Here is a 23,942-nt window from a genome sequence, read left to right as displayed (position 1 = left end):
GCGAGTGTTTGAAATGAATGGGTTCATTATGAATTGAGTGGCACTACATTTCCAAAGCAAAATTGGATTGAAATGCAAGAACTGTAGTACGGAATTAGTGTTGGTTCTGGATCGTAGAATGGAATTGTGTGTGTGTGATTGGATTTTTAACGTAGCTTGAATAATTTTTCAGTCATATTGCTACGATGTCTGCAGTGTGGCAGTTTATAGTGATGTATAGCACTGGGGCATCATGCTGCAAACATGTAGTATGATGTTGCACCCAGTCACATTATCCTGACACCAGGCCGATCAGTCCTAACACTAACCTCTTAATGCTGAGCGTCTAGTGAGGTAGCTGTTAATACCATTTTTGTAAGTCTTTGGTATGACTTGGCTGGGGTTTGAACCCATGACCTCCCGCTTCTGAGGCGGACGCTCTAACCACTAGGACACCGGAGTGGTCAGAATGGAATTGTAACAATTACAATGGAAGCAATTTGTATTATGCTTGTTGGGGCATTCCTCACTGATGGCTGTCAGTGACATCATCATGGGAATGTGTAACAGCCACATTTTGTAAGAACAAGGTGTAGTTGGTGAACAATACAGACACTTTTCTGCCATTTCCACTGGCATCATCTCATATGATGTTATTTAAAAAAACTTCCTACAACATACTCACAACATATAAAACCTATATGCAAATCTGATGAAAGCTGCTTGTGTTTCTGAAACACATATTCCATACTGGTGGCAAGAATGTCCAAATCTACATTACAAAAATGAAAACATTACCATCCATCTAGGAGTTGCAAATGTATGAAATCCTCTTGTTGGGTAGTTTTACTAACAGGCTTTACAGCAGGGCCTTCCATTAGATTTAAATGTGGCAGGTAAGTTGACAAAGTAGGTAGGGGGGTTTGGGGGACCTACCCCAATGGGGATAATTCATTTTTTTTTTAAAGTAGCATGGTGTAAAGTAAAAGTAGATGGGCTGATAAGGAATCCACTGAATTTACAGACTAAAGGTTCAGACATTTGTTTTTAAGAGAAAAATGAAAGAAGGAAACAATACAACAGATATTTTAATATGACTTTAATGTTTATTTTCTAGATTTAATTAAGATTATGAATCAGAATCAGTCTCCAACTCCACTGTAAAGTTTATCTATTACTTCTTCTGCTCAGGCACCTGCAAATTAAAACAAAATTGTAATGCTTAAATAAAGTCATATCATCTCAGCACTAGTTACATATGCAGAAGTCATGTTAATCAGCATTATAAAAATGTATGAAATTTTCTTCACTGCACTTGTGCTTCCCTTACTATCGTTAAGCCATGATACAAGATAACTTTGCACTTACTTGTCATTTCTGGCAAGTGGATGGTGCAATCAATTTGCACAAAGATGAATTTATTTCATCCAAATATTTCATGTGAATAAAAATTCCAAATGGAGGCACTTGTCCGATCAGACAAGATATATGCATATTGTAGTTAGCTGGACTCTAGCTCTGATAGTCCTGGGCAATAGGATAAGCTGATTTTGTTATCAGTTTAGAAATGCATCCGCTTTGCAAATACTATGCTTTAAAAGATGAAACTGAATCCAATATTGATGAAATAAGAGTCATTTGGATTACCTTGTTTTTTATCATTCTGCGTTGGTTGGGTGCATAATTGAGGGTCTCTGATATGGTCTCTTCCATTCCATTTGCCTTTGCTTTGCCATTAGTTTTCAAGCAGGCTTCTGCATGAGTAATACAATGTTTTAAAATAAGTTTCACAACAAAGGATGCATTGCATTTTTCTAAATGCCAGCAATAATCAATGGAATATTTTTAAAACATGTACTTTGAAATGTGTCTCAAGTTACTTTATCAATTCATTTAAAAATCTCTGGCAAGTCACATGAAAAACACAATTTAAATCAAGCCATACTTACTTATCAAAGACTTTCTCATTCACATCCTTTACCTCACACAATAAATATCAGCAACACCAACATTAAATTCACACAATCAGTACAAAACCTAGGTGTTACTCTGGACAGTACTCTCACATTGCACCAACATGTCATGAACATATGCAAGGCTGCGTATCTTGAGCTGAGACGCATCAGCTCCATTCTCAGATATCTTTCAGTTGATGCCACTAAAACACTTGTGTGTTCATTACTGCTTTCAAGACTGGACTATGGTAACTCAATTCTGTCTGGTTCATCTTAATATCTACTGCAGAGACTTCAAAAAGTTCAAAACATAGCTGCTTGGATCATACTTAGAGTACCACAATCAGAGCACACCTCCCCGCTGCTCTGTACCCAACACTGGCTATCCATTCGATCCAGAATCAAACACAACATTAGTTCTCTGTGCTACGTTTCACTGACAGACTCTAGTCCAACATACCTATCCGACCTCACCTATGTGTACACACAAGCAAGATACTTACACTCCTCTTCCGACAATCATATACTCATTATTCTCACTATGAAAACAAAGTCACATGGACAGCATTCTTTTGCATACCAGGGCCCAGCAACATGGAATGAATTGCCCACTGAACTTAGACACAAAGACGCAGTGATCCCATTCAAGAGTGCTCTCAAAACTACTTATTCTGACTACAAAAACAAACTTAATGACTTAATAATGTTAACTACCTTAAATATTCTCAGCATGTTTTTTATGTTTTCTAATTTCATGGTGTTTGTTTTTGTAATCATATCATTGTGTATGTTTTTATGTTGTCTAATGTTGCAAAGCGCTTAGAGCTTCTAAAGATTAGGCGCTATACAAAGTCCTCATTATTATTATTATTATATTTAGCTTGGATGAATATTTTTTAAATCAGTGGCCATAACTAAAAAATGGGATTTTGTTTTATGATCATAAAAGTATGTTGGACACCATCCATGATGTACAATGCTGTCTGACATTTCTATGCACCTAAGGTTTCCATCTCAAATATTAAAGCAAAATGCATACCGAATTTGACAGATTGATGAAAATAAAAAAAAGCAATGCTTACCATTTGAAAAGAGGCAATTGTCACTAGAATATTCTATTCAAAATGATATTAATTTTGGACACAGGGGATACCACCCCCATGTTTTCCTGACTCGTGATATGTCGGCCTATTCTGTGCACAGCTTTAAAAGATGTAATGTTTATCCATCGAGCTATAGAAATGAAATACATTTACTGTAGACTGTTTCTGTCAGCAGTTAAGTTGAGTAATTAGGTCAGGTTTATAGCTAGTTTACAAAATTCAATGTAGAATGCCAATAAATGACAAGATGTATTTTTGCAAACTAAAGTGATCTTGAAAAAAGATTAGTAAAGTTTAACATTTTATAAAAAATAAGCTATTATGTGGAAAAGAAACAACAATGAAATAGGATGCAATGTGTTTACGTCTAGTTTTGGAAGGTACCATCTCTAAGGTACCGTCATAATTGTACCGTAGTTTAATGGGTGGAAAGGCCATTGAAAGGTAAGGGCAGTGCGGAGACCATCGAGTATGTTCCAGAATAGCTGAATCTTTGTAGATACATAGATCCATTCGTAACTTCAGTCCGCAAGCGAAACACTGTACTTCGTATCCCAATCCTGACTCGGGTCCGAAGTAGACAAATCCTGTTCTAGCTAAAACATACGAAGAAGGTAATCCTTCCCTATCCGTAGGCCATTTTTGAAACATGTCCAATCGACGGGCACAATCACAATAGTCAGGTAAGAAGACTGGAAAATGGTAGGGTTTGAACTTGGAGTTCTCACTGGATTTCTCACTCGATTCTTGCTGCGGCGAAGTCATCCTTCTGGTGGGTGGCTATCCTCTTACAACCAATGTTTTATACCGACATGTCCATACGGCAAAGTAAAGTGGGTGGGAAGCCGCACTCGCTTCTGCTACACGATTTGATAGACTTTTTCCAAGGGTCGACTGACGATGTGGTGTGTGGGTAAACGTACAATCTTGTTGGGTTGATAGGTGGTCACTATCTCTAGACTGCAAGGCTTCTTTCAATATGCCAAAGTTGACCACTCGACTGGTACGATAATTCAGAGTAAGTCCTTTCACTTTACACTTCGTGTGCACTTCTCCTTGTTTGGCCCAGTATTCGTAGCCGTAATTTTTGGGACCACCACTAACGAAACTTAGAATCTTGTCATTGGGGTGCTTGTCTGTCCAGGCTCCTAAACGGTCTCCTTCGATGTCAGGGTGCTGTTGACTCGGGTGATCGATATAAATGCAACTGTCCATGTCAAAGTACAAGACACGTTCCCCTAACAGTTCTAAAGCTTCGTACAATTTTAAGCGAGCATGAGCTGTCATGTAAGCTGCAATGATGACATTTCCAAAGGGGTCATCTTCTACAAAGTTCAGATCTTCTTCGTAATTCACCAAGATCAAATCCTCACGAACGACGTCCACGTGTTTCATGAATTTGGCTTTGTCGTGAATCATCTGAAAGTAGCGGGAAGGTTTGGTCAAATACTCCGTCTTGGGTAAACACGGTCATTGTGCCATTTTACCCCACAAGCAATTTAACATCACTTTGGCAAACGATCGCCTGCCTTCGTTTTTCTCAATGTGATCTGAAGTAATGCCTTCTTGTGCCCAGAATTTCTCTCTGAATGTCTTTTGGTCTTCGGGAGTGTGACACCAGGACAGATAGCCACTGGCTTCTTGCTCAGTTTCAAAAAGGCATCCACGTAGTCTGCGAAAATGCCTTTCTGCGTGGGGTCACCCTTGTAGAATTATTGTGTCTTGGGAAAGTGGCAAATTTCGTACACTTCTAACAGTTGGTATCCCATGTTCAGAGCTTTGAACAATTCTACGCTGACCCATGTCCCCGTCAAGGCCCGTTCTTCCTGGGTGTGATGACAAGGTTGATCTTGGTTGCACGTTTCAGCACAAGTACGGCACAAAGGAAACATAAGTTTGCCTTGGCAATGGCGAGGTAAGACGGGATGGTATAGGTTCGTGGGAGGCAAAACTTTGCACTTGATCAAGCCTTCGTATTGTCGAATGTTTTTTAGGTCGATGTGTTCGGTGAACAATTGTGGGTGCCCTGCAGGAAAGCAACAATATTTGCACACGTAGGGATACAGTGAACACACGTCCAAGTATATGATTTCTTCTCCTTTCTCTTCGTCAGCTTGGTACAGCAAACAGGTGGCATTGGTCCTTCCTCCGTACAAACTATTACTTGGGTTCAGGGGGTCCATGAACTGGTAACTTTCCATGAGGCGTTTAAACTCGGGATCGGTGTTCAAACAGTGATTGTATTTGTGTTCCCACATTTCCACCACTTGGTATCCTTCCTGTTCTAACTTTAGGCGTGGCTGACAAATGGCCTGGTACAAGTCTTCCATGGTTCGTTGTAAGAACTGATTTTTAGTGCCGCGGTCAGGGTAACAGACGGGACATCCGTGAAATAAGCAACCGTTAAACTCGTACATGATCTTGGGGTTTTCTAAGTCCCAGCCATTGACCGAATGCATTCCGATGATCTTTCGCCCTGTCCGTTGCGGGCATGCTGAATCCATTTGTCTTCCTTGTCGCACAAGTAATGCAACCAGCATGGGGCTTTGACCGAGTATTGACGTTTGACATAGTTGGTCGTTTGAGGACTGATGACAGCCACAGTGTTTTCAAGCATGAATCGTTGTCGGTAGACTAAGGAACACGCTTTGGCAATGGTGCAAGCCTCTTTTAAATGATCAACCCCTCTGTGTTCCATGAACAGTTCTCGAAATTTTCCACAGCATCGCCGTAAAATGTCCATGTCGGAACGACGATACTTTAGCATTTCTTCCTGAAAGTCGAAAGGGTCGGAGGCGTGAGCCTGGTACCAAGCGTAGAAAGTTTCTCGTTCGGTACGCATGTTGTCAGGGTCGTAATAGTGAGCCTGAGGCAAATGGGGTAGAACGGCGTGTTGATTGGCTTCTGTATTGAAAAAGTGTGGAAAGTACCCTTTAGCCATTTCTGTCATTCCAAACATTTTAGGCATTCGACTCAAAGGCATGGCTAAGTAGCTCATCGAATCTTTAAACTGCACTTGTCCCACTTGCATGAAAATGATTTTGGCTCCGTTCAAAGTGATTTTAGGATGCTCGATGCCACGTTCCGTATAACATCTCAAAAGAAACTGTCCATCATATCCGGAGAAATTGTGAGCCATCACCGTGGCATGACAATGACAATCTCCATAATAATGTTCGATGTCCTCTTGGCTCCACGTCTTGTCGATGGGGTCTAAGACCCATTGTGTGAAATCGGCTAGTGTGTTCGGTCCTTGAAAGATTTTTTCACGCCCTCCAGGAATCTTACTGCAGTGAGGGCAATAACTCAAGATAGGTTCTTGAATCACTTCTCGCACGCTCGATGAGCCACGCAGAAATTAGGAATGTGAATACTGATCTCTTGCATGCATTCGAAATCGAAAAAGATGAAATTGCCTTTCTTCTTCTTGTGACCATCCTCTTTCTCTGGTTGGGATTGGTATTTTTGTATGTAGCATTGGTGTTCCAAGTCCACAATGCAGTGACAAATGTGACATTTTTTCTTTCCTGAACATACGTGTGCCTTGGTACTGTTGATACATAGACCTTGTCCACACATTGGGCACAATCTCAGGAGTTGACAAGCACATTTCTTCTGTGAACCTTGCATCTTCAGATGTTGTTGGTAACAGGCAGGGCTGACAAATGTGCGCAGACAAGCAGGACAATGCACTGGTTCTTGCCCTTCGCTCAGACAGGGTTGAGAGGCCAAACATCCTGAGCATTTCGATCCACAATGTTTGTGTTGCTCTCGATTATTATAACCATCATAAGTCACATTTCTCACAGTAATATTTGTATCCCAGGAATCCAGTGATAGTGGTAATGGTATCGAAATGGTCATCGTGATGATAGAGGTGAATGTATTTTCCATCCTTAAAGTCTTTCCCTCGAAACAACAGAGACCCGCGCACTTCTTGAGGGTGCACTTTCAAGGTGTATCGTGGAGCTAGGGCATCTTGCAATTTTTGCATCTCAGGAATGCCACAGGATGTGTCTTTGGACAGGCATGCTTGTTGTAACAGAAGTTCTGCTTCATTTCGTTGTTTGGCTCGGTTCGATTTTCGAATGTTCTCCCAGGCTCTTTTCCATTCTACCGTGTCGTTCTTGTCGGCATAGGTTCATCCCACCACGATGGCTCGGGCTAAACACATGTGGTCTTGAAAATTGTTAATTTGGACAAGACTTGTTTTGGTAATGCGAAGGTTGTTGACCAATAAGGTCTTTCTGCATTGTCCGGTCCCTTGAGGAGGAGAGACGTGGGTCATGTCCAGTGTGGCTTTTCCATCGGTGATGTCAAACTGGTCATTAGATTGTTGCACGTGTTGAATCTTGTCCATGACTTTGGAAGTGGTCAATTCTGCAGGGCTGCTAAACTCGATCCAAACAGGGGATTTCAAGCCGTCATGTTGTATGGAAAGTCTCAAGCGATCATCTTCTTTGGGTTGACATTGTCGCTTGAGTGTGGTGAGCAAAGAATCCCACATGTCGGTGATGAACCCTTTTGCTTTCTCTAACAGTACTTCAGACTTGAAATCTTTAAACTTCACTGTGTATTTGTAAGCCGTAGTTCTAAATTTTCTAGAGGGACGCTTTTCCGTCTCTCGAATGTCATAGTACTTTTCAGGGTTGACTAAGGGTGGTAAACTTTGTTTAGAGGGTTTGGATTCTGGTTCACTCATGTCCTCTTCAAAATCACTGGCATGAATTTGTGCCAAGACTTCAGCCCTAGTACGAGGCGATAGATCACGTTTCTGCCTCTTACTTTCTTCTTCTTTCTTCTCAAATGAATTGGATCATTTCATCTCGATAGCAAAAAGTCAAATGACTAAAGTTTAAACACCATGGATTAATTTATAGTCATAGCAGACCAGCGTATATAAAGGGTATGTGTCTTGTCCTTTCACTATTCATTTCACTCTCAAACTGAGCACAACAATGGAAGAGACTACCAAGATTGAACGTTTCATCAGAGCTTTGCGAGGGGTCATTAGAAAATTCTCTTCAGACCAGCCGAGGGACTACTCTCCTTCCTTTCAAGATAAAAGTCAAGATACTTGCTATATCTGTCAGAAGAAAGGGCATTGGTCTTCAGAGTGTCCAGACCGTCAAAAAAGAAAAAAAAGGGGTTAGAAGAGACAAAAGTCAAGATACCTGTTATTATTGTAAAGAAAAAGGACATTGGTCACCAGACTGCCCAAAAAAGAAACAAGAGGAGTCAGAAGAAGAGAGGGATTCTTCAGAGGAAGAAGAAGAAGAAGAGGAAGAAAACAGACAGGTGAAGAAAAAGAAACAGGAGAAGAAAAGAAGGGAAGAAAGTGAGGAGGAAGAGGAGGAAAAGACTATGACGGTGAAGAAATTAAAAAAACAGAGAGTGAACAATGAGACAGAATAAGTCTATAAACTTTTTAAAGTGCTCTGTTGTGAATTGTGAATTGTAAATATTTATAAAAGAATAAATTAATTATAAAAGGTAAGTGTCTTTGGGTTTTGATTTTAAAATAAGAACCTACACTCACGCACACTCATACACAGACAGGTACTATTGGGTAAAATGGTTTTTTTTAGTTATTGGCAATTGAAAGCCTATCTCTTTTCGAGAGACGTGGATGGCCCTGAAAAGGGCCTTTTTTGGTGTAAGGGGTGAGTTTAAACAATCAACTTTAACTGTCTTAAGCCTTTGCCATGGCCAAGGCCTACTTCTGGACTGCGTACTGTTGATGATGATTTCGTTGAAATCACTAAGGATGGTGCAGTAGGTGTAGTCACAGGGTTGGAGTGTTTAGCTTGGGAAGGTCGTATTCTCTTCGGCCGTAATAAAGAAGTCTGATACATCTGTTTCAGACTTCTTAACTAAAATGTCTAACAGTACCGTGACCGTTTGATTTTGACACCCTTGTTTCTTTGCTGCTGTGTCTTCTTCTTCTTGTTTTTTTCTTACCTCTTCTTCTTGCTGCTGTTGCTGTAGGAGAAAAGCTTGTTCCGCTTCCTTTTGCTGTTGTATAAATTTCTCCAATTCTTCTTTCTGTCTCTGTCTAAAATTTTCCATGTGCGGTAATGAAGGAGAAGGTGACGAAGGTTCAGGAACAAATTCTTGCAAGGTAAAAAAATCCACAAAATCCCAATTCACCTCTTCTGAAAGTAAGTCTGGGTTCCCTTGGGTAGTCTCCACCATCAGTGCACCCAAACTGATCGTTTTCTGAGTTTCCGTCATGTTGAAAAACTGTCGCTTAGATTGACTACGCACAGGCGCTAGCGAATCTATATAGACTATGTGACGTCACAGACTGCTCTCTTCGGATTGGACGTGGGCTGACTGAATTTTGTAACGCGTGTTTGGATTGGTCAACAAACTCAATCCGTTTCAATCCTTCCTCCCCCTATAAATAAGTACAGTTCACTGCATTCCTTCACCTGTTACTCAGCACCCCAACATGTGGACCGATGTACAATCTTCAACGCTTGTGTCTTCGATGATGTTCCGGACGGACATATCAATGTATGTCCGATCCAACTGGACAGTTATCCACAGGACAGACACCAGCCTGTGGATGCGAAGAATCTTATGTGGAGCATCAAGGATGCCTCAAAAGAGTCTTAATCTATGGTCCTGCAGTCAGGCACAGCCTAAGGTCAAGAAGAAGATGTCACAGATGCCCTTTATGTTAAGGGTATATTAACATAAAACCAAAGGCCCTTTTCAGGGCCATTCCTATCTCTCGAAAAGATCTTGACTTTCAATTGCCTACCCCTTTTTTTATTTTTTTGTTTAAAAAAATAATAAAAAAATAGAGACCCCTCCCTGTTTCAATTTTCGCCTGTTCCATTTTCATAGACCCATCAGGTCGGGACCTTATTAAAATAGGGTCCCGACCCTGTTCCATTTCCCCTAGTCCCAAGACAGTCCCACGATTTATTCCCCATGTTCAATTTCCCTTGTCCCTAGAGTGAATAGTTTTTTTTCTTTCTCCCATGTTAAATTCCCCTTGTCCCTAGAATGGATATTTTTTTTTTTTCTCCCATGTTAAATTACATAGTCCCCAGAGTGGATATACCCTTTTTAACATGGAAGTTCCCTAGTCCCTAGACCGTCCCTATTCACTACTACCATTGTCATTACCAGCCTGAAACCAAATTTAATGCCATTTGTATAAATTCATTTCAAATAAATATTATGATATAGTTGAAGTGTAAAGTCAAGCAAGTATTCTGTTTGCAGATTTTACATTTTAGATATTATAGTAAAGTCATATTTTCTCTTGTTTAGTAAACTTTATTGCAACTGGTTCCAAAATAGTAAATCTTATTTAATGTTCATTCACCAGAATAGGTATTAATACAATCCCGAATTAACTGTATGGTACTAAAATATACCCTGATCTTGTGTGAGATTGTAATATACAGAACTATACCTCAAGACAACAATAATATATTGAATTTATATTGTATCAAGACTGTCATGGTTATGAACTCCAACTTTATTCAGGTTTTTTCATAATAAATGATCATCTTGTGCTATGGTTGAAAAGAAATCAAAGTTCAGTTTAACTCCATTCTCTCCACATTTGTAAGTTGTTAAGAGGCATACTCATCCTCAGTGTTATAGTAAAATGTAATCTTATTTGGATCAATCTTGGTGGTGTAATATATGAATGGAGAAAGAATATTATCATCCAGATTAAAATATGTTTTATTCAGACTCTACTAAAATTTTTAGTTGGATATGGGTTACGGAGCCTGATGTGTACGAACAAAGCAATGTGTACCATGACCTTTTTAATTTAACATTTTAAACTCCTGCAGAAGAAAGAGATTTTTTAGATCCATTAATCTGTATTAACAAAAACATTTCTTCAGTATGATTTTCAATTACTTAGTATTGACAAAACTCATATTTTAAAGTTGTTGTTTTTTTGTGTTTGGTTTGGCCTTTTATGGTAAACCAACACAAGTAAGTTATTTAGTGCCAAGGCACTTTAAGTATAGTGCCTTGCCCAAGGACACACCATGGTAGCTAACCCAGGTTGGTCTGATGGTAGAATTTGAACCTACCTTATTTCACAGGTCCAGAAAGCTAACCACTGAGCCACTACAGCTCCCCATCTTATAGTGGAATGCTGGTATACTTTATGATCAAGAAGGATGGGTTGGGGTATGCATGTTGCATCTGAAAAAAGTGATGGAATTTTTGTTTACATAATATTTTAGTCATACAATATGAATCATTTTCTATAGATTTAAGATGTATCAGATCAAGTTAAGAAAAATCATATATTCTGTTTCCTGGGAATGTACTAAAATTCACTGTTATTGTTTGATTTTTTGGTAGTAAGCTTACTTGGTATTTTTTTCTTTTTAACTTGAATACCTAATTTGTTAACATCCTATTCTAAATCTTCAGAGTTCTGTCTATTAAGTGACAACTGTTGATACATGTAGGGAAGTTTTTGTTTATATCTTTTGATTTTTGTGATTCTGGAAGTTGCAGTATTTGTTGTTGTATTATAACCATTTCAGTAATTTAATGAATGCAGAGTATACTGCTCTATAAATGAAATTTAAGTGAAAATAATGTAAAAGTATGTTTCACTGCAAATATAAATTGTTTAAAATAATATATCATTTATCATATGACTATTCAATTGTGGTAACTAGTATTCCATCCAATATCTATATATTAAAATATGTCTTTTCATACAGCTGGTGATCATTTAGATACAAGTCCAATTGAACATAATCAAATTATCAATGCAGGTGTTTTTATTAGTAGTAGTATTGCAAGTATAAGTGTTAGTATTAAGATTTCATATACAGGTATGATAAGTGTATCATAATGTTTAAATGATGCTCCTTGTTACAACATAAAATATGTTCATTGAAACAAATGGTTCACTGGTAAATTGGCAGCAAAGGTCTTCACTGAATTATGTTGCATAAACTATTTTACAATAAAACATATATGATGCATCTCAATTATGATGAATGTGAGGAGGAGGATTAATAATAATGCAATTTAAGTTATCTTCATAACATAAGTTCTAGCAGATGTGTAATTTTTATGTGGTTCATCATCAGTTTGAAACTGGTCTGTGATTTCTGGATCTGGACATACCTGGTCCCCTGCTGTTGTGCTGCTATGGTCTTTACAGTTCAATAGGATATCAGTTACACTTGGTTTACATTTAGAACCCCATGGGATGGAATGCCCAGTTTGAAACTGAGAGAATGGTTAATTATCCATAATATAACTCCTGCAGTTATTATTAGGTTTGATATCAAGGTCTTTCTTTAAAAGCTTTTCAACTCAGGTTCTGTTCTACCATACAGATAAATAAAGTCAAATTCAAGGCTTTCAGATTTGTCCAGTTTGTTTCATGTGTTGCGGCAGACAGACTGCATATTGCCACTGTACCATATAAATATCAGTGCTTAGTCTGCTCTCAGTTGCTGTGGTTTGATTAGTTACAAGTGTCATCACATGTGACTAATTATTGACCAATGTAATGAAACTTATATAATTAGAAGGCTGTATTTAAAAACTCTAAAGATCTTAAAAAGAAAATTGGATCGGGGTAAGTAAAACCTTTTACTTTGACCATTTGGCTAGAAAATAATTTTCAATAAGTTTAAATTGGATAATAGTAATATAATAATTAATTACACAAATCAGAATAAAAGCTATTTGCATATCCCCTTACAGCTGTTGCTTTTTCATAGTACTAAGTAGAATAAAGTATAGTTAAGACAGATAGCTTTAAGCTAGAATTAAACTCAAATAAATTGCAAGAAATCAAAACAAACCCAGGATTAAAACTAAAGAAATATCCCGTCATATATACCTTACATCAAATAAAGAAACTCAAGATGGATAACAACAAAATTAATGTCACATCATCAAATAGTTATCTCAGCTGCCTGGTCAACCTAAAGGCAGATAAACTAAGGCAAACTTACTCCGAAGCAGTCTCATCCCCCCTAAGAGAAAAACGACAGATACAGTTCTTAACGCCAATTTTCAACTCGACCCCAACTGACTCGATGAGTAGACTCTACCTGTCACCAAGCGTAAACGAGAATGTGGACAATCTACCGAGTAACCGCAAAACTACATCCGACATGAGTACCCAAACTGAGGAACAATACTCAACAAGCACAAAAACAACCCAGACCACACTGGTTAAAAACACTAGCAGCCAGGGGACTCAAACTGAGAACCTACTAGATGAAACAGAACGCCCTCACCCTACCACAAATAAAGCAGTCACACACGACTCAACAAAAGGTAAGAATAATAGGAAAACCAAATCCCAAATACCAGTTAGAAAGAATAAGGAACACACTAACTGTCAGAATACAAGACCCAGCAAGCCGGTTATGGACAACGAAACAAAGTCAGCTAAAGAGACAAACACCAGGGGAAAAAAGACCAGTCTGCAAAATATCCAAAACAAGAAACACCCCGCTGAACTGACTCTCTTCGTCAAGGGAGTAAATTCCAAAATAACGAAGTTAGCCTTTAAAACCATAGCATGGCAATTGAACAAACATCACCAAGGAGAATTCACGCTTAAAAGCACTAGAGACGACTTGCTGATAATCAAATGCACCACTGAACAACAGATTGCCAAATATATGGAAATTGAAAGAATAGACCAAATAAATGTTCAGGTCACTAGACACAACAGAACAAAACAACACATAGACCCAAACCCCCCAAAAACACACAACAAAGGAGTCATATACGTATCAACTCAAAATAAAACCAATGAAATAGTAGACTACATAAGGAGTAAAGGACAGGAAGTAGAGAAAGCAATCCGCCTAAAAACAAGAAGGGGAAAGGATAGCACTGCAGTGGTACTCTTTTTTAAGGGCGCCACCCCAGAAACTATCAAAATAGCCGAAAAACTCGAGGCTAAAAAAATTTTTGCTTTCAAAAACAAACCACGGTTCTGTGGCAACTGCAAAAATTGGGGGCATTACTCTAAGAGTTGCGGAAACCTATTCCAGTGCAATCAATGTGGTCTTCACCACCCAGACCGGAAAACATGTAGCGCCACCAATCAGCACTGCGCTAACTGTAATGGTAACCACAAACCAAACCACGCAGAATGCCCCAGGGCTCTTAGAGAAGCCCTAATAGTCGAATATATGATCTCCCATGGGGTAAACTATAAGCAGGCCAAAACAAAAATCAGGATACCAAAAACAAAATAAATAGGTAGCACCCTCACTGGTAGGAAACACGCATAAAACGAAAACAACAGTAAATTAAACAAACTATTAAGACTTTTTGCACTAGAGATGGATTCCAGAGCAGAAATCAAAATATGGCAATGGAATGCACGCGGCCTTAGGGCCCACGCTGACCAACTAAATAACAAAATACTTGAACAGGAAAGAAAACCAGATGTTATATGCATACAGGAAACCCACCTAAATGATACCTCACGTATCCCAAACATCATAGGCTACAACACCAAATACCTAAAGCATCGATCCCCCACAGCAAGAGGAGGGGGGTTAGCAACCTTTGTTAGAGATGGAATTACATCAGAAATGCATAAATTAACAGATAGTAGACCGCCCAATGACTTCGAAATACAGATAGTCAAAATAACCGCTCAAACTAAGCAGGTACTAATCGTTAACCTCTATGAAACAAATGAGCAGCGCAATTTAAGTGCAGACGAAACAATCAAAATGATTAAAGACTGTGGAGAATGGGTGGTAATATGCGGGGACTTCAATGCGCACAATGAACTATGGGGGAGTCAAAAGACGGACATTAAAGGAAAAATTGTAGAAAAATGGGCACAAAAATGCAACTTAGTTTTTCTAAACAACGGAATGCACACCCGGATAGATGACAGAACAGGCCACACATCAGCAATAGACCTATCTCTATGCACACCAAGATTAACAGGCATTTCTGATTGGCAAGTTGATGAAAGCGACCCTATGGGAAGTGACCATTACCTTATAAATATAGAAATACAAATTAGAATACCTCAAAATAAAGCGTCCTTCACACCAAGATGGAAATACGAACAAGCCAACTGGATTAGGTTCAAACAGATAGGTGACTCAATCGACCCAGAAACCATATATCACCGGGACATTGACACCTTTAATGACAAATTAATAGAAACCATTAACACAATGGCCCAAGAAACAATTCCTAAAACTAAAGGAGTAGCACCCAAACCCACGGTGCCCTGGTGGAATAATGAATGTAAAATAGCAATTAAAGAGAAAAAAAGAGCTCTAAACAAATTCAAAAGAACTAAAAATAATAGGGACTTTAACTACTACAAGGAAAAGGAAAAAACTGCCAAACAAACTATTATGATAGCTAAACAAAACTCATGGAGAGAATTCTGCTCAAAACTAGATATTAACACAAAATCGAAGGAGGTGTGGCAAAGAATTAAAAAAATGAGAGGCAAAACTAAATCAATAACCCCCAACATACCTGGACAAAACAACAAACATAAGGCAGAATTATTCGCAAACTATTTCGCCAACATGTGTAGCAATACCAACTTAGAGGATAAGTTTAAAAATCATAAAAGGCAATTTGAGGAAAGCAACTCTGACAACATAAAGGAAGCAGGAAATAATGACGGCCCACTAAACCTTCCGTTTACAGAAGCCAAATGGAGAAAGGCCCTCGCCGGCAAAAAGACCACATCCCCCGGGGAGGATACTTTGGGGTATGAAATGTACAAGAACCTACCCAAAAAACTTGTCACAATTGCACTTAACCTCATTAATAAAATATGGGAAACCGGTACCATACCTATAAGATGGAAAAAGGCAGTAGTGGTCCCGATTCTTAAGCCTGGAAAACCCTCAAGCGATATAAAATCATACAGGCCCATATCACTAACAGACAATATATGTAAAATAATGGAAACTATGGTAAACAACAGGCTGAAATACCATTTAGAAAGCAAAGGACTACTAGCTAATACACAGAGCGGGTTTCGCAACTACCGAAGCACAATAGACCAACTCATGAGACTAGAAACCGCTGTCAAATTAGCATCTAGAGAAAAATTTTAAAAATCCAGATATGTTACAGCCATCTTCTTAGACATGGAAAAAGCATATGATCTAATGTGGACTAAGGGACTGATAAGTAAACTTAAACCATACGGAATAACTGGCAATATATACAAATTTATTGCTAACTTCCTAACCGATAGAAAGATACAAGTCAGACTAGGACAAGACTACTCCGAACGATACAAACTGGAAAATGGCACGCCACAATGAAGCGTAATCAGCCCAACTTTATTTAATATAATGATAAACGACCTGGAAACAGCGGTAAAACCCAACCACCTTGACTTATCCCAATTCGCCGATGACAGCGCCGTATGGAAAACTGGCAACCCAGCCAGCAGAGAAACGACCAAGCACTTACAAAAAGGACTAAACGATATAGGAAATTGGACAGATAAATGGGGATTTAAATTGTCACCTCTAAAAACAGTAGGCATAGTTTTCAATCCGGGAGGTGGCCACCCCCCACCCACTCCAAACTTAACCCTAAAGGGGGTACCCATCAAATTCGAAAAACAAGCGACACTCCTAGGTATGGTATTCGACCATGAACTCACGTGGGCAGCTCATATCCAAGAACTCGTAACGAAGTGCAAACGAGACATCAACCTCCACAGAAACCTCAGAGGGGTGAATTGGGGGGTTGATCAAAAAACACTCGTTACCCTATATAGAGCACTTATAAGAGCAAAATTGGACTACGGTTGCCAGGTATATGGAGCGGCGAACGCCACGTTACTAAAGAAACTAGACACAGTCCAATCAAAAGCGCTAAGGGTATGCACCGGCGTCCTAAATGGTACCCCCACACAAGATATCTTAATAATAGTAGGAGAACCCCCGCTAGACCTAAGGCGGAAGGAATTGATGCTGCGATACTCGACTCGAATATCAATACACCAACCCAACCACCTCACGCTACAAGCCCTCTTAGCATGCGACAAACCATTCGATACAAAAGGAAAAAATAAAAAAATACCTAGTGGGAAAATAATTATAGAATTAAAAAGGAAATTTCAAATCGCAAATATCAACCCAGAAAAAATAAGGTACTACCCAGACCCCCCGTGGACCTGTCCCACACCACAAATAGATCTTAGCTTACGTAAACTAGGACAAAAACAAAATGACCCGATAGGACTAAGAGCATCAATACTAACGTACATTGACAACAAATACGAGACATACACGCAAATCTTCGCAGATGGATCAAAAACCAAAAATCCAAATAAAACTGCAGCAGGGATAGTGATCCCAAAATTAGATGTCGCTGTTGGAAAAAGACTCCCAGACCAATGCGCTATATACACGGTAGAATTCATGGCAATACTAATGGCATTAACATACGTCAAAACATACCCCACAACTAAGGCAGTCATTCTAAGCGACTCTTACAGTGTACTACAATCGTTAGCAACAGACCAATCCAAGAGCAGACCTAATATGATTAATCATGCAAGATCGCTACTTAAAGAGATTGAAAAAAACAACAAACACGTTGAATTCGTATGGATACCCTCTCACATCCATAATCCCAGGCAATGACAAAGCAGATGCAGAAGCAAAAAACGCCACAAACGAACCAAAAGCCCAAAATATAGCATACAGCGTCACTGAAATCAATAACATGGGACAAGATCAATGACATGTGGCAAGAGCTATGGGAAAAATCGGATGCAAACAGTCTAATACACACGATGATGAAAAAAGTAAGTAGAAAAGTCGAAAGTCCGACCTTCAAAAATCCATACGATATAACAATAATAAATAGAATAAGAACAGGTAAAACACTATTGGCAGGATGCGCAGGGAAACACATAAAAAGGGGACCAACCGAAAACTGGCCCTACTGCCCAACTCCAGAAACAATCGCACACTTAATAAATATATGCCCCAAATACAACCAGGAAAGGGCCGAACTAAAATCTCAACAGGAACAAATAGGAGAACGGTGGACATACCCGGAGTTACTTGTGGCAAAAAACAATAACATAGGAATGACCTATAATAACATCATGACATTCATTAACAAAATAGGCAAAAGGGGACAAATCTAAACCGAATGAAGGGTTGGGTATAAAGAGAGACCATGTAAAGAAATTAAAACCAATAAACCTAAAAGATCGAACCAAAAAAGAAAAAAACCAATCAAAATATTACAAATCACTGTTTGGGAATTGTGACGGCCGGCTCGGGCTAGTGGGTTCACAGACTGACACCGCTGCTCATAACCCGAACAATAAAAACCAGATAAGGACAAAATATTACAAAATCACTGTTTCGGAATTATAACGGCATGCTAGGTCCCGTAGGATCAAAAAAAAATAAAAAAAATATAAAAAAATAAAAATAAAAAAAATATACATTAAAATAAATCACAAATAGCTAAGCTAAACAAAAATAACAGGTAAATAGCCAAGTGGTCAAAGCGAAGGGAAACAAAGGCAATCAAACCACCTCCCTCGAAGAAAACATCTCACGGCGAACATGGCAGTATCAAAAGGACGAGAAGACCAAAATAGAAACGGACACGGGATAAGGCAGAAAGAGCTGAAATAAAGAAGAGCAGGAAAAGGCACAGGATGAAGTTAAACGTCCTAAGGCAGTAAAAGAAGAAAGAACAGGACACTTGCAGACCTTGGGGAATGAAGGCAGAAACAATGAAAAGAGTATGCCTCAAATAATCAAACCACCCCCACCCCCCAGTATGAAAAGAATTGCCTTCCCGAAATCAAACAAAAGAAATAAGGCCCCCCCCCCACATCTACTTATAAGTGTGAATGAGAAAGTGAGCGTGAATGTGTGTTGTCGGGATATGTGGGAAAAGCAGAAAAACGAACAAAAATGTCTATAGCCATCACACAAATATAGCATACACACTCCCTACCCACCTTTTTTTTCTTTTCTTTTCTTTTTTTTTTTCTTTTTTACAAACAAATTTTACCACATAGGGCTTTCATTCTGACCCACGAAAGCCCTCTTTTGACCAACAACTTACTGGCCCTGAAACACACTGATTGGTTTAAAGCCACACGTACGAAATACTTAACCAAATTGAGATCTCCAAAACAAAATAAAGGGCTACTAAAAGCCTACTAGATGTGAAAAGATTTTCGGAAAATTCAAGTACGCAAAGTACACAAAATTTAATAGACCTTACAAAAGATAGGAAAATTCACAACTCAGGAATATCTGAAGCGTATGTGACAATCACATGTTTGGCAAGATAGTACAGGAATAGCCCAATAAATATAGGGAACTGGGCATTGATTGCAACGAAAATTTCATAATACTGCTGCTGGTGTGCTTCGGTTACTGCCTGAAATGAGAGAGGAAGGAGATGCAGGATGCAGAAACAGACCACCAACGGAGTACAACGATGGAGAAGGTTGCAGCGATGAGAGCCTGGGCGGGACCTTTTGGGGCACCTGGGCTTCGGCTTGCTTGCTTGGGGGCATTGTATAAGTTAATCGCTAAATTCAAAAAGTACACAAACGTGTACAAACTAAACAGTCGCACATACCGAAAGGTGCACGTGACTTTAATCCAATGAATGAATGAAATGTGTGCTAGAGGGTAGGGTTAGCAGTTATACTCCCAATTATGTTTGTGATGAGCAAAAGCAGCTGCACAAATTTGAGCTTTTAGTTTGGTTCTGGTAGGGTCAAAGGATGCAGGTACATTTTACATTAATTTTTTACTAGAAATAGCTATTTTCAATATTTTTCTGTGACAAGGCAACTAAAAGAATCAGTATGTGCCTTATGCATGAATAAAGTTCACTAGTACTATAACAAATTAGCATACTTTTCATCATCCCTCTACCATCAAGATTTTTTTATATTTACCTCTGTAGCAGACACAAATAAAAGTCGGCAGCTCATTTGCAGACTAAGTTACGCATATGATCTCCAATGCTCATCTAACTGTGACAGGCAGTCACCAACAAGCCAACCTATTTCCATGCCTAACTCAAAGTAAATCTGAACCACATTATAGATTTAGCTTATGTGTAAATTTATAAATGCTAGGCTTGTGATAATTAGGTTCATGCCTTCTACCTTAAAAATTAGAGGGATGTCAAAATACGAAACTATCCAGTGAGACCTATGATGTTAATTTTAATCCCTATGGGATTTGTGACATAAAAAACCCAAATGCTTTATGTATTAAAAGGTAACTAATGGGGGCAGGATCTGCAGTGAATCAATGGTTAGTATGCTAGACTCCTGATAAAAATGTTTGTGTTAAAATCCTGTTATCAAGTCAACCAGGTTACCTACTGCAATGTACCCTTGCCTTACTCCAATTCCCTCAGTACTCAGTAAACAACTAGTGTTGCTGTACATAACAAAACCAGTCCATATTGATTTTACATATTTTACTAAATCCTGACAAAAATAATTCTCTAAATAAAGAATGATTAATATGTGATGGTCTCACATGTAATCAAACTCTTCCAAGCTTTTAATGATATGAACCGATTTATCAATGTTTATCAAATTTGCATGAAAAACTATTTCTTATTTGTCATCAAATATGTTCAATGTTTTGATCATATAAGCATTTCTGCTACATTAGATCAAAATAATCTTTTTGTCAGAAATAGAGCCCTTATATTATTTGCAAGGTCAACCAATCAGATGCAGAATTTGAGTTTAATATGAATGAATATTTTTTTTACAAAATTGCTCTTTTGCTATATCTTGATGAGATAAATCTATTCACCAAGTCTGATGAAATTAATGAGAAATAGTTTTAAGAGCAGTAGCAAGAATGGCTAGTGAGATGTAGAACCACCACATTATATGCATAGATTTTGCTTATAGCCTCAGACATACAAGCAAATAATTAAACAAGTCAGATCTAAATTGGATCATAAACACTGTTGTGCAAATCATAAGAAACTCTGCCAATCAGATGCAAGGTCACTTCACTACCATACCTTTATCACACTCATAATAAGCATCATTGTGAAACTTGACTCTATAAGCCCAATGGCCAAGCATGATCAAACTTGAATCAGCAGTAGTGGTTATAACCTCATGTATTTGTATGCATCTTCACTTCTTCAATCTAGATCTCATTTATATAAGCATGTATTCTACGTTTAGTAAAAACTGCACTACATGTATAAATATTGCATGCGGTGGTAACATACTCAGATGAAAGATCACCTTATTATTATTAATGGTTAACACTCATCAAACTTCAAGGACAACTTAATGATTTTAGCCTATATTGTGGAAGTATGGCTTTTAGGCTGGTTAAAAAACTCAACTAATCTTATACATGATCACATGTATATACTTGGATTTTGCTCATTATTAGATTTATCCAAGATGTTGATTTAAGCCCAAAACCAAGTTTTATATAAACAAATTGATCAGAACTATGGACTCCAAAGTAGCTAATTTCTTACTGTTGAAAGACAGAAGGGGATGTGAAATAAATAACACACTCTGGACCATTACATAAACCCACTTAGCCTTTTGACCAGTTGAGATAAAATATCAACAATAATGTTAAATAAGATTGATAAATTATGTTTTCTCACATTACCTCTAGCCCTTTTCAACATGGATGGTATTTTTCTTCCACATATGTCAGCTCTTAATTAGTGGCCCTTTCCCATCATGAATGTTGTAGGTGAAACTCTCAGAATTAGGCTTTTTAATTTATATCTGTAGAAGAAAAAAAATATTGGTCTGCATATATCAATGTCACCATTTCTGTATTAGATTAAAATACCATATGTGTGTGTGTGTGTGTGTGTGTTTGTGTGTGTGTGTGTTAATTTTAAAATTTAAGCAAACTTGTCTCCATGTGTTTATTTTAAAACTGATGATGATAACACATAACAGGTTCAATGGATAAAATGTTATTTCTTACTTCTTACAACTGCTCATTATATCTGAATTTACATTCAATGTTTGTTTTAATTAACATATTTGGGATATTGGGCAAATTATTTATTTTGTAGTTTATCATTATATCATTTACCACTCTTTTATCATTCAAATATGTAATATAGTACCATTATACTGACTTCATATTCTATATGATATCCCAGCAATACATATTAAGCAGATAAGTGCAAATAAAAATGTTCAGAATGTAAAATTTACTCCAAGCTCAAAGAAGATCAGCAAAAGATAATATCCAACAAATTACCAAACAAAAAGCGAAGTTAACGCAGTTACCTTTATTATGACGTCTCCAACACCAACGGTACTGTACAGCTACGTCTTCTGAGTTTTACCGTCATCTTGTCTTTCAAACCAGAATTAATTTCTTGAGCTCTTACAAAATGAAGAAACTTTTAAATACTATAATTTAAGCAGCTTCTTTACATGCCATCAGATAAATTATGGCACAGTGTTATGTCTGTCAGCAAAACGCAACTTCACATTTGGACGGCGCGCTGTGTGGGCATCGCCGACACAGCAACTGACATGAATTCTCTATTAGCAGACAATGATTCGGAATAAATCCTTCGCAAATCTAACATTCTCGATTTTTCATAGTTCCACTTTTCATTGTTGCATCTGTTTGATTGTACAATTGCTAATGATGTTCAATGAATCAACTTCAATTCATCTGCTGTCTGAAATCCCGGTTCAGTTGGTATTTTCTTCCGCGCATGATGCCGTGTAAATAAAAGATACGGTCGACATTCAAAGTGGTTTAGGTTAATTTATTATTTTTCTTTATTAAGGTCATTTGCAGAAAGTGTTTCGCTAGGGTGAGAAAAAAAAATATAACAAAAAGAAAACTTTCTTTTCCAACGCTAATACTGTATATATTTCAATTTGTGATTGATGCTATAAATAAAAAAAAAATGATAATAAAGCATTTTAGCCCGTGGCTTCGGCACGGCACTCGTTTTTGTGGGTTTTTTAAAATGTTGTTAGTGTTGTTTTGGGGTTGTTTTTTGTGTGTGTACCACACTAAAAAACATACCAGGTATTAGGCCTAACGTAGGAAAAGAAATTATCCTCTATTTATTACTATTCTTACTGTCAAATGACGCAAAAGTGATCAAATTGCTATTAAGATTTTGTTTTGTATAACACTTACCGCTCGTTTTCCTCGAGATAAAGCAGCCACTTCAAAATGATTATAAAATCTGTGACAGATGAAAAACGTGGTTTAAATAATTCGTAATCGCCTGCCTTAAAATACTGTAGGAATTTGCTAATGTATTTCATGGCCCTCGTTTGAATAGATACCAACGATCATGTATATCGACCAAATTTTGTATATTCCTGCCCACAATCATGTATTTTGTATTAAACCGTATATTACACGAGCGCTCTGTGGCAAACTCGGGGGGGGGGGGGGGGGGACTCTATTATACCCAGAGGCGTAGCTATGATATTTTGCGCCCGGGGACGAACTATAAAATTGGCGCCCCAGCCCCCTCCCCGTTTAATCACATTTTTGAATATTACCCTTGTTTACTTATTATAATGTAACGTTGTAAGCCTCATTTTGGCGCCCCTGTACCTTGGCGCCCGGGGACATATGTACTCCCCTTCCCCCCCCCCCTCTACGCCTCTGATTATACCTGCTGTATCAGTTGAGAAATATATTGAACAGATCAGGCCCCAATACTCTCGCTCTGAAAAACATTAAAATAATTATATGCAGAATATCGGTAGGTCTCCCTCTTGCCGAAAATGTCAGCACCATATATATTTTGCAAGTAATGTAATGGGTATAATAACACACACACACACACACACACACACACACACTTTTTTGGGAGTGGGGGGGGGGCAACGGACAGATGCCCCCATTTCCCAAAAAAA

The 23,942-nt window shown here is 38.2% G+C and overlaps 1 protein-coding gene and 1 long non-coding RNA gene across 3 annotated transcripts in view; one reads left to right on the top strand and one right to left on the bottom strand.

Moving 5' to 3' along the window:
* Positions 1-23,942, top strand: part of LOC149775420 (low-density lipoprotein receptor-related protein 2-like) — a 233,125-nt gene that overhangs the window by 102,242 nt on the left and 106,941 nt on the right. The gene's annotated exons all lie outside the window — the stretch shown is intronic.
* Positions 1,064-23,248, bottom strand: LOC149775421 (uncharacterized). The gene is made up of 5 exons (XR_016416526.1): positions 22,332-23,248; positions 21,691-21,812; positions 11,110-11,224; positions 1,627-1,733; positions 1,064-1,174 (listed from the first exon to the last, which is right to left on the bottom strand). It is a non-coding gene; the product is annotated as an uncharacterized LOC149775421 (long non-coding RNA).

The sequence above is a fragment of the Sinohyriopsis cumingii genome, chromosome 19, assembly GCF_028554795.1.
Source record: "Sinohyriopsis cumingii isolate HCF-2022 chromosome 19, ASM2855479v2, whole genome shotgun sequence".
Lineage (NCBI taxonomy): Eukaryota > Metazoa > Mollusca > Bivalvia > Unionida > Unionidae > Sinohyriopsis > Sinohyriopsis cumingii.
Note: the sequence above shows the minus strand (reverse complement) of the source record. Positions and strands in the feature narration are given on the sequence as shown.